The sequence below is a fragment of the Molossus molossus genome, unplaced genomic scaffold (assembly GCF_014108415.1).
Source record: "Molossus molossus isolate mMolMol1 unplaced genomic scaffold, mMolMol1.p scaffold_m16_p_16, whole genome shotgun sequence".
Lineage (NCBI taxonomy): Eukaryota > Metazoa > Chordata > Mammalia > Chiroptera > Molossidae > Molossus > Molossus molossus.
In genome coordinates, this window is record NW_023425351.1 from 35,946,191 (window position 1) to 35,957,860 (window position 11,670).

An 11,670-nucleotide genomic window follows, 5' to 3' on the forward strand; every position below is an offset into this window, starting at 1 on the left:
ATTTATTGCAGTGACATTGGCTAATAAGATTATATAGCTTTCAAGTGTACATTTCTACGTTTGATCTTTAATTCTCCTGCAAATCTTGTCTCTTACCTTAAAATGTAATAACACAAGAAAGCAGTTGAGGAGGGAGACTATAAAGCAGATATACAAGGAAAGCTGAGCTGACCATAAAATATGTATATTTCAATATCTATATCTATATATATCTTATCTCATGGTCAGATATATCCCTATCTATCTATCTATCTATCTATCTATCTATCTATCTATCTATCTCTATATCTATATGTCTATCTATCTATCTATATCATCTGTCTATATATAATTAATGTTTATTAAGAGAAAACAAAAACTGATATTCTTAATAATGACCTGAATTGTCATGAACCCCTTAAAATACGTTATTCATTGGTAATTCAGTATAAGATTAAATTTGTTGGGTAAACTCAAATTGAAATATTCCTGCCTCTTCCATGAGGGGGGAAAAAGCAATAACAACAACAAAATAGGCCACCAAATACACAGAATATATTGTAGGCTGATTATTTTCAATCTCATGTTTTGGTTTGATTATTATGTATTTAGATTTTACTGAAGTTTGTTAAATACTAAGTTAAGTAATTCAAGAATATTTCTTAATTTTACACAGATATTTTAGAGTCTTTAATATATAATATGGTTCTTTGTGGGAAAAATTAAGAGATTATAATATTTCCCAAATATATCTGACCATAATACCCCCTTTCAAGGACCATTTGGGGAGACTAGTGACATATCTAAAACACATCTCTTTTAATGAGAAAATTCATCAAAGCTCTTATCTTATTGAGGCTAAGGAAATGTGAAATAATAATTATTTTTACATCAGTATAGTTGACATAAAAACCAATTAAAAATAAGTCATTTATTCAAAGCTCTTGACCCTAGGGTTTAACTTTAAAAGCTCCCATTTACTGAGAGCTATGTCCCAAGACTGAGCTAATAATTCTACATATACCATTTATTTATTTAATTCCTCATATAATACTACATAGCGGAGAACATATTTTCATTCTAAAAATGAATAAAAGCCATATACCTTATAACTGGGAAAGCAGTGTTTTAAAAAATATGTTTTCATTTATTTTTTATAGAGAGAGAGGAAGGGAGACAGAGATAGAAACATCGATGTGAGATAGAAACATCCATCCATCACTTGCCTCCTGCACTCCCCCTACTGGAGATGGAGCCCGCAACCCAGGCATGTGCCCTGACTGGGAATCGAACCTGGACCTCTCAGTCCATAGGATGATGCTCAATCCACTGAGCCACACTGGACAGGCAGGAAAGCAGTATTTAAACCCAAATCTGTCTAGTGCCAAATAAATATTTTGTTATATGGCTTTCTCATTTGAGGAAACACCAAAAATTATTTTAGAGGAGAACCCGTAAACAAATTATTTATTGATTAATATATTTAGAAATCATTTTGAAGTTAATCTGTGTAAAAGATTCTGAGACTCCACTGGAAATAATAACTTTTTAATTGTGTATTTTTATAAAATAATTACAACAGAGTAAGTCCAAATATGCTTTTATAAAATAAATAGACTCTGGTTTTATCAACCCGCACAATAAAAAGTATTAGAGCATAATGTGTTTCACAACATGATACTCTTTTCTGAATGCTGATCTTGAAACAGGCCAAAAGGAAAAAACTACTCATACTACTTCTTCAACTGCTAAGAAATATAGACCAACTCTCCAAAACCAGAAGCTAAACATTTTTCAGAGTATTACAGTCAATATGCTTGGTTCCAGTTAGCCTTCTTAGCAAACATTGTTAGAAATCACTCTCCGGAGATTAATTGTACTCTACATTAAGAAATATATAAAAGTTATGTGTAGTTGAGGATAAAATAAATTCATGAAGAAATATAGACAGATATGGTTGGTTAGTAGATTATGTATAGATGGGCCAAAAGTTTATTGTTTGAAACAAATATTTTTGTAGTCCACCATTCTCCATAATGATAATTAAAGAAATTAAGGAAATCAATGATATTTTATGTTGCTGAAAGATTTTCTCATCTTAATCAAATAGACAAATGATTTCTTAGAAGGTGTGGAAATAAATTCTAAAGATGGTTGCCATAAATTCTTTCCCTTTCTATATGTGCAGGCCACTCTTCCCATCGGGGTAGACACGATTCCTCCTCCTCTTGAATCAGGGATGACCATTAGACTTGTTTTGATCAACAGAATGTAGCAGAAGAGACATGCTTCCAGTCTGGGCCTAAACTCTAAGAGGACTGGCGACTTCCCCTTTCTGGGGAAGTTGGCCACCATGACATAGAGATATTTGGGTAAGGCTACTGCATTTACAAAGATCATATGGAGAGAGGACAGGGTGAGGTCAAGTGAAGGAGCACTGAAGTGCCATACTTGTGAGTGAAGACTTCTTCTTTCTAAAAAAATTGTTCTAATGCAAAAACAGGTTTATTCGTATACACACGAATAAAGGAAAGCAGTCTTCTGTCAAATGGAGATTACGATTCTTAAGTAGCTGATTTTTGGGACCTACTGCAATGGGAAGACTTGCTTTGTTGCTCTCAGATGTTATGTCTCTTGACCTGACACTTGAGCAGGCTTTTTAAACAGGTCTTCCTCCTGGGCCTGCTTTTCTAACCCCTCATGATATACAAGCTGGTGTTCCAGGGAGCTTGTGTTCCTCTTCTGTTTATCCAGGTACTTTCCCATGAAGTGTAAGAGATCAATTTCCTCCTTGGCAGAAGCCATGATCTTCAGGTTTAGCAGGTTGGTTAACTGTTCTCCAACTCCAGAGCAGATTCTAGAGCTTGTACTCCATTTCCCCAGTTATCTATGTCAGGCCTCTTTATCACTGGAAGGCAGACTTGATTGTCATGTTTTCTTAGATATCTTAGGAATTACTTTGCCTGTTCCCTCTTCACCTCGGCTTGATCTTCAAAGAATGTGGCAAAAAGAGGTACTCCCCTGTCTTCATTGTAATAACAGGCCATAGATAAATAAGCATCATTGATGTGCAGCTCATAAGATAGGGTTGCCACATGATTAATAGCAACCCTACAATCTTCAGAGAGGTTGTGGTGGCCCTGGGATGCCATCTTAGCGTTAGAGAAAACCAGGCATAAAAAGTCTGAGTGAAGACTTCTTGATGAATCAGCTCCGCCCAGAGGCAGTTAAAGCCAGCTGACTGACTGGTTCCAGGTCACGGCAGACGGAGCAGAAGAGCCAACAACTGAGCTGTGCTCAAATTCTAGATTCACAGAATTATAAGAGATAATAAAATGTTGCTGTTCGAAGCCTCTGCATTTTGGTATGGAATATAATGCAACCGATAATTGGAAAAGCAGACTGCATTAAAAAAATTAAAGACTGCTTTAATTCTTAACTACATCCTGCACATTTGTATGTGTTCAAGGTCCTCAAAGGAGATTACAATACAATTAATCAAAATTCAGAGGGTTAGTAACGGTGCTACAAGTTTCCTCAAATTAGCTTTGTTTTCTGGCCCTTATCCAAAACTGGGAAGTTTCATAAAAAAAAAAAATTTGTAGGAAAGAATTTAGCCTTTATTTTTTCCAGGCATTTCAAATCCAAATGCCTACATGGACTAGATGAGTAACACATTTATAAATTTGACCAGGTGTTAAAAAAAATAGAGGATGAAGAGTAAATTCTGAGAAAACATTAGAAACAGTTTTCAAAATGTTAATGCTTTTTGCACCATTTAAAAATAAACTATACATTTGTTTTTCCCAAATTACTTTTATGCCCAGGGCAAAATATCGGGTTTTCGATTCAACAAGTTTTTAAAATGCTATCCTTAGTCTGACTATGTTTAGTTCATAATTCATTAAGGGAACTTCCATTTGACCAAAAAATATCTCAGTACTATATTATGCCTAAAAGATTTTTAAAACGTCATAAAGGACGATATTTAATTTGAATGAATTATGACCAATTTGCTTATTCAACTAAATGAGTAAGCAGTCAGCCCTTCGAAGCATGGATGTGTTTGGAGGATGACAAGTATTTTTTAGAAGAGTGCTTTTTAGAAACGGAAATCCTAAGTAGCTGTGCTATTTAGTATCAATCGCCATATAGTGTTCTTGAATAATTGCCAGTTTTCCCAGCAGAAAATTTTCTTTAGTATGGATGGTTTGCAATAACTGGATAGTCAACTGGCAATGTGACTTGCATTTCATGACCCAAATCATCATCATCAAAAAAAAAAAAAAAAGCCCCTCTATTTTTTCTAAGCTTCCCTAGACTCATATACTTCTTAGTGCAAGAAAATACCTTCTAAAGCTTTTGTGTAAATGTGGACCAATTGCAGGCCTCCTCATTTTCTTTTTTGAAAATGAAGGTGATATTCATAACCCTGTCAGAAATTCTAGAACACTACCTAGTACCAAACATATTAGAAAATATTAGTTAGTCCAATACTTTTCTTTAAGTAACAATTGGTGAAAATTATTTTGATTGACACTAATTAATATTGAATAGGAATAGGTTTAAAATAGCACCCCTTTTCTCAAGGTATCACAGAAGATATTTACAAAGTAATAAGTTAAAATACTGGAAGCAGCGTGACTGTGCTGGCAAATGAATCAGCCATTATGTACCCAACAATAGCTCACACATGTATAAGTAATTAATGTCCTTCGAATGTACTTTATCATACTTACTTTTCACAGTGTTAAATTATTACCCTAATTTTTATTCCAAAGACTTTCCTATTTATCTGGTATTCAATTATTTTATTGAGTGTATTACCATTTATTTTAAAAAATTACTATCATTTTAATTATTTTGAAGGAGGTTTCTAGTTTATTGCTCTGCATATAATCTCATGTGCCACACTTCTTGAGTATTATAAAAAATTAAAATAAGAATGGTATAAAAATTAATAACCCAACTAAAATGAAATTGTTAGTTGCTTTGTTTCTCTATTTGTAACCATAATGGTAAACAGGTCTATCTTTTTTAATTTGTTTAAGAAAAATGTGTATTTGCATGTGTGTAAAATATGTGATTACTTTTGTTATTCTATCATTGAACAAAAACAGATGTCTCCATTTTATTACATTAAAGATTAGACATACAGTATTTTATATACTATATTTTATATACATTTGTTTTGTTATAGTATTTTCATAAATAAAACTTTAGACTAGTTTGGAGGTAAGCTACCAATATCAATGATTCATTTTTCAAAACACATGCAATAGTTTTATTCAATCAGTGAATGGCCAAGATTTCACAAAGGGTGATCACTGCACAAAGTTAAAAACAAAATCCAATACACAGAAAAGATATGCTGTGGCAATAAATAACTATTGGTTTTAAAAATCCTAATCATTTTATGATTTATCTTAATAGCAGTTAAATATGTTATTTGAATTCCTTTATCTGTAACAATATTTAGATTTTTTTTCAGGCTTCTGTTGGTGATATTTTCCAAATCAAGCGAAAGAAAAGAAAACTTAGTCATTACAAAGCATAAAGCAATCTGTAAAATTACAAAGCTTTTTCCTTCTTTTACCCCACTCTCCTTCCCACATCAAATGTAGACCATATGCCAAGGCTACTCCTTAACTATAACTGACTGTTGTTACTGTAATAATCAGTCTGTGTCAGAGCAATTACTTAAATTCATCCATCCTAGTTGTTTTTCACAATCCACAGCACACTGAGCAGAACAATGCAGCTGACAATCCAAATGGCACAGATGGAATTATCATACCTCACACCCCGTTTGACTGACAGTTACCTGCAGGAAGGAGTAAGGACCCTATCATCTGGAGGAGCAGCTTTCTTGTTGCCAAAGAGAGAGAGAAAGCCCTTGCTGCACATTTGTCATCTAGGGAATCAGCAGAGACTTCCTCATGGTGTGGGCAAAATAATGACATTCTTTTGCGTAGGCAGCATGGTGGGCATGATCCATTTTGAGGCACTGGCATTAAGATATTAAATAGGACCTGACCAGTGTGGCTAAGTGTTGGGCTTCATCCTTTGCACTGAAAGGTTACCCCTTCAATTCCTAGTAATGGCACATGCCTGGGCTTCGAGCTCCGTCCCCTGTAGAATGAGTGCAGGAGGCAGCTGATCCATGTGTCGCTCGCACATTGATGTTTCTCTCTCCCTTGTTCCTTCTCTGTTCCTTTCTCTCTCTCTAAAAAAAAAAAAAAAATCAATAAAATTATCTTTAAGAAAACATCTTAAACATTAATCAATAGGTGTTCCAACATTTGTAAGACCCTCATTAGTAGATTATATGGATTCAAAGTCAGTCTCCTCTCTTGCCTTTTACCAGATCAGTATTTCCAGAAACTGTACCTGCTTAGAACAATGTTTGTTTATTACATTTCCTAACCAATAGTGATGGGGTGTTTGTGATTTGTGTTTGTGTGAGACAGAGATAGTTGCAGTGTGTGTGTGTGTGTGTGTGTGTGTGTGTGAGATAGAAATAATTGGCAGGGGACAGAGTCTGACCCAATTGCATCAGTTGTTACAACACTACATTTGGAGGTGCAAGTTTTGGAACAAAAGTCCCTTTTTTCTCTTACATTTTATTTTTTCATTACAGTTCACATTCAACATTGTTTTGTATTAGTTTCAGGTGTATAGCAGAGTGATTAGGTAATCATATACTTTATAAAGTGTTCCCCCAATACTTCAAGTACCCACCTGGCACCATACAGAGATATTACAATATTATTGACTATGTTTCCTATGCTGTACTTTAAATCCCTATGGCTATTTTGTGACTGCTAATTTGTACTTCTTAATCCCTTTACCTTTTTCAACCAGTTTCCCAAACCTTATCCCCTCTGGCCACCATCAGTCTGTTTTCTGTGTTTATGAGTATGTTTCTATTTTGTTTGTTCATTTATTTTGTTCTTTAGGTTCCACATATAAGTAATATGGTATTTGTTTTTCACTGTCTGACTTATTTCACTTGGCATAATACTCTCCAGTTCTATCCATGCTGTTGCAAATGGTAAGAATTTATTCTTTTTATAACTGAGTACTATTCTATGCATATATGTGCCAAATATTTTTATACACTCATCTATTGATAGGTTGTTTCCACATGTGGATCACTGTGAATAACACTAAAAAGAATACAAGGAGGCATATTTTTTTCAAATTATTGTTTTGGGTTTCTTTGGAAATAAACCCAAAATGGAATCACTGGGTCATAAGGCAGCTCCATTTTTAATTTTTTGAGGAACCTCCATACAGTTTTCTATAATGGCTGTACCAATTTGCATTCCCACCAACAGTGCAGCAGGGTCACCTTTTCTCCACAACATCTGTTGTTTGTTGATTTTATTAATAAAAGCCATTTTGACAGATTTGAAATAATATCTTATTGTAGTTTTAATTGGCATTTGTCTGATAATTACTGTTTTTGAGCATCTTCTCACATGTCTATTGGTGACCTGTATGTTTTCTTTGGAATAATGTCTATACAGGTTCTCAATCCATTTTTTAAATTGGGTTATTTGACTTTTGGTGTTGAGTTGTATGAGTTCTTCATAAATTTTGAACATTAATGCCTTATTGGATGCATAATTGGAAAACATCTTCTTCCAGTAACTGTTTTTTGTTTTTTTTTTCATTTTGATGATGATTTCCTTTACTGTGTATAAAATTTTTAGTTTGATGTGGTTTCATTTGCTTATTTTTTCTTTTGCTTCCCTTGCACAAGGAGATACATTAGAAAAAGTATTGCTAAGAGACATGTCATAGATTTACTGCCTATGTTTTCTTGTATGAGTTTTATGGTTTTGAGTTTTAAATTTAAGTTTTTAATCTACTTTGAGTTTATTCTTGTGTATAATTTACGAAAATGGTATAGCTTCATTTTTTTGCTTCTATCTGTCTAATTTTCCCAATACCATTTATTAAATAGACTGCCTTTATCCCCATTTATGTTCTTGTCTCCTTTGTCATATATTTGATCACATAGCTGTGGGTTTATTTCTGGACTCTCTATTCTGTTCCATTGATTTATGTGTCTACTTTTATGCCAGTACCTTGCTGCTTTGAGTACTATAGACTTACAGTATAGTTTGATATCAGATAGCATGACTGCTCCAACTTTGTCCTTCTTTCTCAAGATTGGTGTGACTATTCCTGGTCTTTTGGGTTTCATATAAATTTTTAGATTATTTGTCTGAGTTCTGAAAAATAAGATTGACATTTTTGTAGGAATTGTGTTGAATGTAAGATTGATTTGGGTAGTATGGACATTTTACTGATATTAGTTCTTCCTATTCATTAGAATGATACATGCTTCCATTTATTTCTATCTTCTTCAATTTCTCATAATTTTCTGAATACAGGTCTTTTACCTTCTTGGTTAAATTTATTTCTAAGAAATGTTTTTTGATGCACTTGTAAATGAGATTGTGCTCTTATTTTCCCTTTCTGATAGTCATTATAGAATATAAAAATGTAACAAAAATACAACAAAATTATTTTGTAACCTGCTACTTTTTAAAAATTTATTTATCAATTCTAGCAGGTTTTTTTGGGTGGAAATTTTAGGGTTCTCTATATACAGTATCATATAATCTGCAAAAAAATGACAATTTTAAATCTTCCTTTTCAATTCCAATACCTTTCCTTTCTTCTTTTTGTCTGCTATGACTAGGACTTCCAGTACTATGTTGAATAAAAGTGGTGAAGTTGGACTTCTCTGTCTTGTTCCTGGTTTTAAGGGAAACATTTTCAGTTATTTCCTATTGAGCTTACATTAGCTGTGGGTTTGTTACACATGGTTTTTATTATGTTGAGGTATTGTGTCTCTATTCCCACCTTGGCTTGAGTTTTTATTATAAAGGGAACTGGATTTCATCAATTAGTTTTGTACCTATTAATATGATTATATTAGTTTTATCCTCTTTTTTTTTTTTTTTTTACATGGTGTATCACATTAATTGATTTGTGGATTTTGAACCAACTTTGCATCTCAGAAATACATCTCACTTGATCATGGTGTATAATTTTTTAATGTATTACTGAACTCAGTTTGCTAATATTTTGTAAAGGTTTATGTTTATCAGGGATATTGACCTATAATTTTTAAAGTAATATTTCTGTCATGTTGTGAATAATAATAATGGTGGCCTGGTTTAATGGGCTTGAGAGTTTTCTCTCCTTTTAAAGTTTTTGGAATATTTTGAGAATGGTAACTGTTAGTTCTTCTATGAAGGTCTGTTAAAATTCATTTGTGAAGCGATCTAGTCCAGGACTTTCGTTTGTTGGGAGTTTTTTGATTACTGTTTTGATATTATTGGTTGTAATAGGTCTGCTTAAAATTTCTGTTTCTTTGTGATTCATTCTTAGAAGATTGCATATTTCTAGGAATTTATTAATTTGTTCCAGATTGTCCAATTTGTTGTCATACTCTTGTTTGTAATATTTTCTTATAATCCTTTGTATTTCTGTGGTGTCAGTTGTTAGTGCTCCTCTTTCATTTCTGATATTATTTATTTGGGTCCTTTCTCTTGTTCTTGATGAATCTGGTTAAAGGTTTATCAATCTTCTTTATCTTTTCAAAGAACTAGCTCTTGGTTTCCTTTATCTAGTGTTTTGTTTTTTAAGACTTGATTTTGTTTATTTCCACTCTGATATTTATTATTTCCTGTCTCCTACTCTTTTTGGGCTTTGTTTGTTGTTCTTTTTCTAACTTCTTAATGTGTAAAATTAGATTGTTTACTTGAGATTGTTCTTGTTTCTTGAGGTAGGCCTGTATTGCTATGAATTTTCTATTTAAGACTGCTTTCGCTGTGTTCCATAGATTTTGTGATGTTGTGTTTTTATTTTTATCATTCTCCAGGTATCTTTCGATTTTTTAAATTTTTTTTGGTCTTATTGTTAACTATCATTGTTTAGTAACATGTTACTTAGCTTACATGTGTTTGTGTGTTTTTCAGTTTTTCTTCTTGTAATTGATTTATAGTTTTATACCATTGTGGTCATAGAAGATGTTTGATACGAATTCAATCTTCTTGAACTAATTGAAACTTGTTTTGTGTCCTAACATGTGGTCTATCCTAGAGAATTTTCTATGTGCACTTGAAAAGAATTCATATTCTGTTGCTTTGGGGTGAAATGCTCTGAAAATATCAATTAAATCCATCTGCTCTAGTGCTTTGATTAAGGCCACTATTTCCTTGATCATGGTGTATAATTTTTTAATGTATTACTGAACTCCGTTTGCTAATACTTTGTAAAGGTTTTTTGCTTTATGTTTATCAGGGATATTGACCTATAATTTCCTTGTTGATTTTCTGTCTGGAACATCTATCCATTAAGTCAATGGAGTATTAAAGTCCTCTCCTATGACTTTGTTACTATCATTCTCTCCCTTTATGTCCATCAAAATTTGCTTTCTATGTTTATGTGCTCCCATGTTGAGTGAATATTTACAAGGATTATATCCTCTTGTAGAATTGTTTCTTTTATTATTATGCAGTGTCCTTCTTTGTCTTTTACTGTAGCCTTTGTTTTATAGTCTGTTTTGTCTGATATAAGTAATGTTGCCCCAGTTTTATTTGTTTTCATTAGCATGAAATTTCTTTTTCTGTCTCTTTACTTTCAGTCTCTGTGTGTCTTCATTCTAAAGTGGTTCTCCTGTAGAGAGCATATATATGGTTCTTATATCCTTATACATTCAGTTCTCTTTGTTTTTAGATTGGAGCATTTATTCTATTTACATTTAAAGTTGTATTGATAGTTACATATTTAGTGTCATTTTAGTGTACATATTTATATTTCTCTCTCCTTTTTTTCTTTCTTATTCTTAAGCAAATGTCTTCAATATTTTCTGTAATACTAACTTTGTGGTGATGAAGTTCTTCAGCTTTTTCTTATCTGAGAGGTTCTTTATTTATCCTTTAATTTTAAATAAAAGTCTTGCTGGGTAGAGTGTTCTTTGCTGTAGGTACTTGCTTTCCTTCATTTTGAATATTTAATGATAATTTCTTCTGGCCTAAATGTTTCTGTTGCATTTTTGGGAGCTTCCTTGTAGCTAATTCTCTTTCTCCTTCTGCTTTTAAGTTTTTCTCTTTGTATTTAACCTTTACAGTTTTAATTATGATGTATGTTGGTGTGGGCCCCTGGACAAAATGCCTTTTAATAAGAAAATATTATTATTCCTTATCTTGAATTTTATGCAAAACAAACAAACAAACAAACAAACAAACAAAAAGGTGAAGAGTAAATTCTTCAGGGTAGATGGTATTTTACTAAGGTGGAAAACAGAATCAAATACAACAGCATTTTTACTGAACTGTTCCTTCAATCAGCCAACTTGGAACCTGCAGAGTCAAGATGCTTTAGCAAGAGTATCTACTTTAATAAAAGTCACTTCAGGCCTTAGGCACTTTCATAATCCTAAAAATTAGACGTATATTCTTATTCATTCTCAGAAAATTCAACTTAAAATAGGAAAAAAAATGGGTGGAATAACTTCTGGGTTTCTATCTTTTAATCTTGAACTATTCATGCCAAATTAAGCACTGGGAAACATAAGCTCAATGGGGATAAGTTTATGACATATAGACATTTAGATATATAATATCTATATACATATATATTCTTTTAATAAATTTCCTTACTTGG

At 32.6% G+C, this 11,670-nt stretch overlaps 1 pseudogene; it reads right to left on the reverse strand.

Moving 5' to 3' along the window:
* Positions 1 to 2,604: 2,604 nt before the first annotated feature.
* Positions 2,605 to 3,131, reverse strand: LOC118631411 (annotated as a pseudogene).
* Positions 3,132 to 11,670: the final 8,539 nt, after the last annotated feature.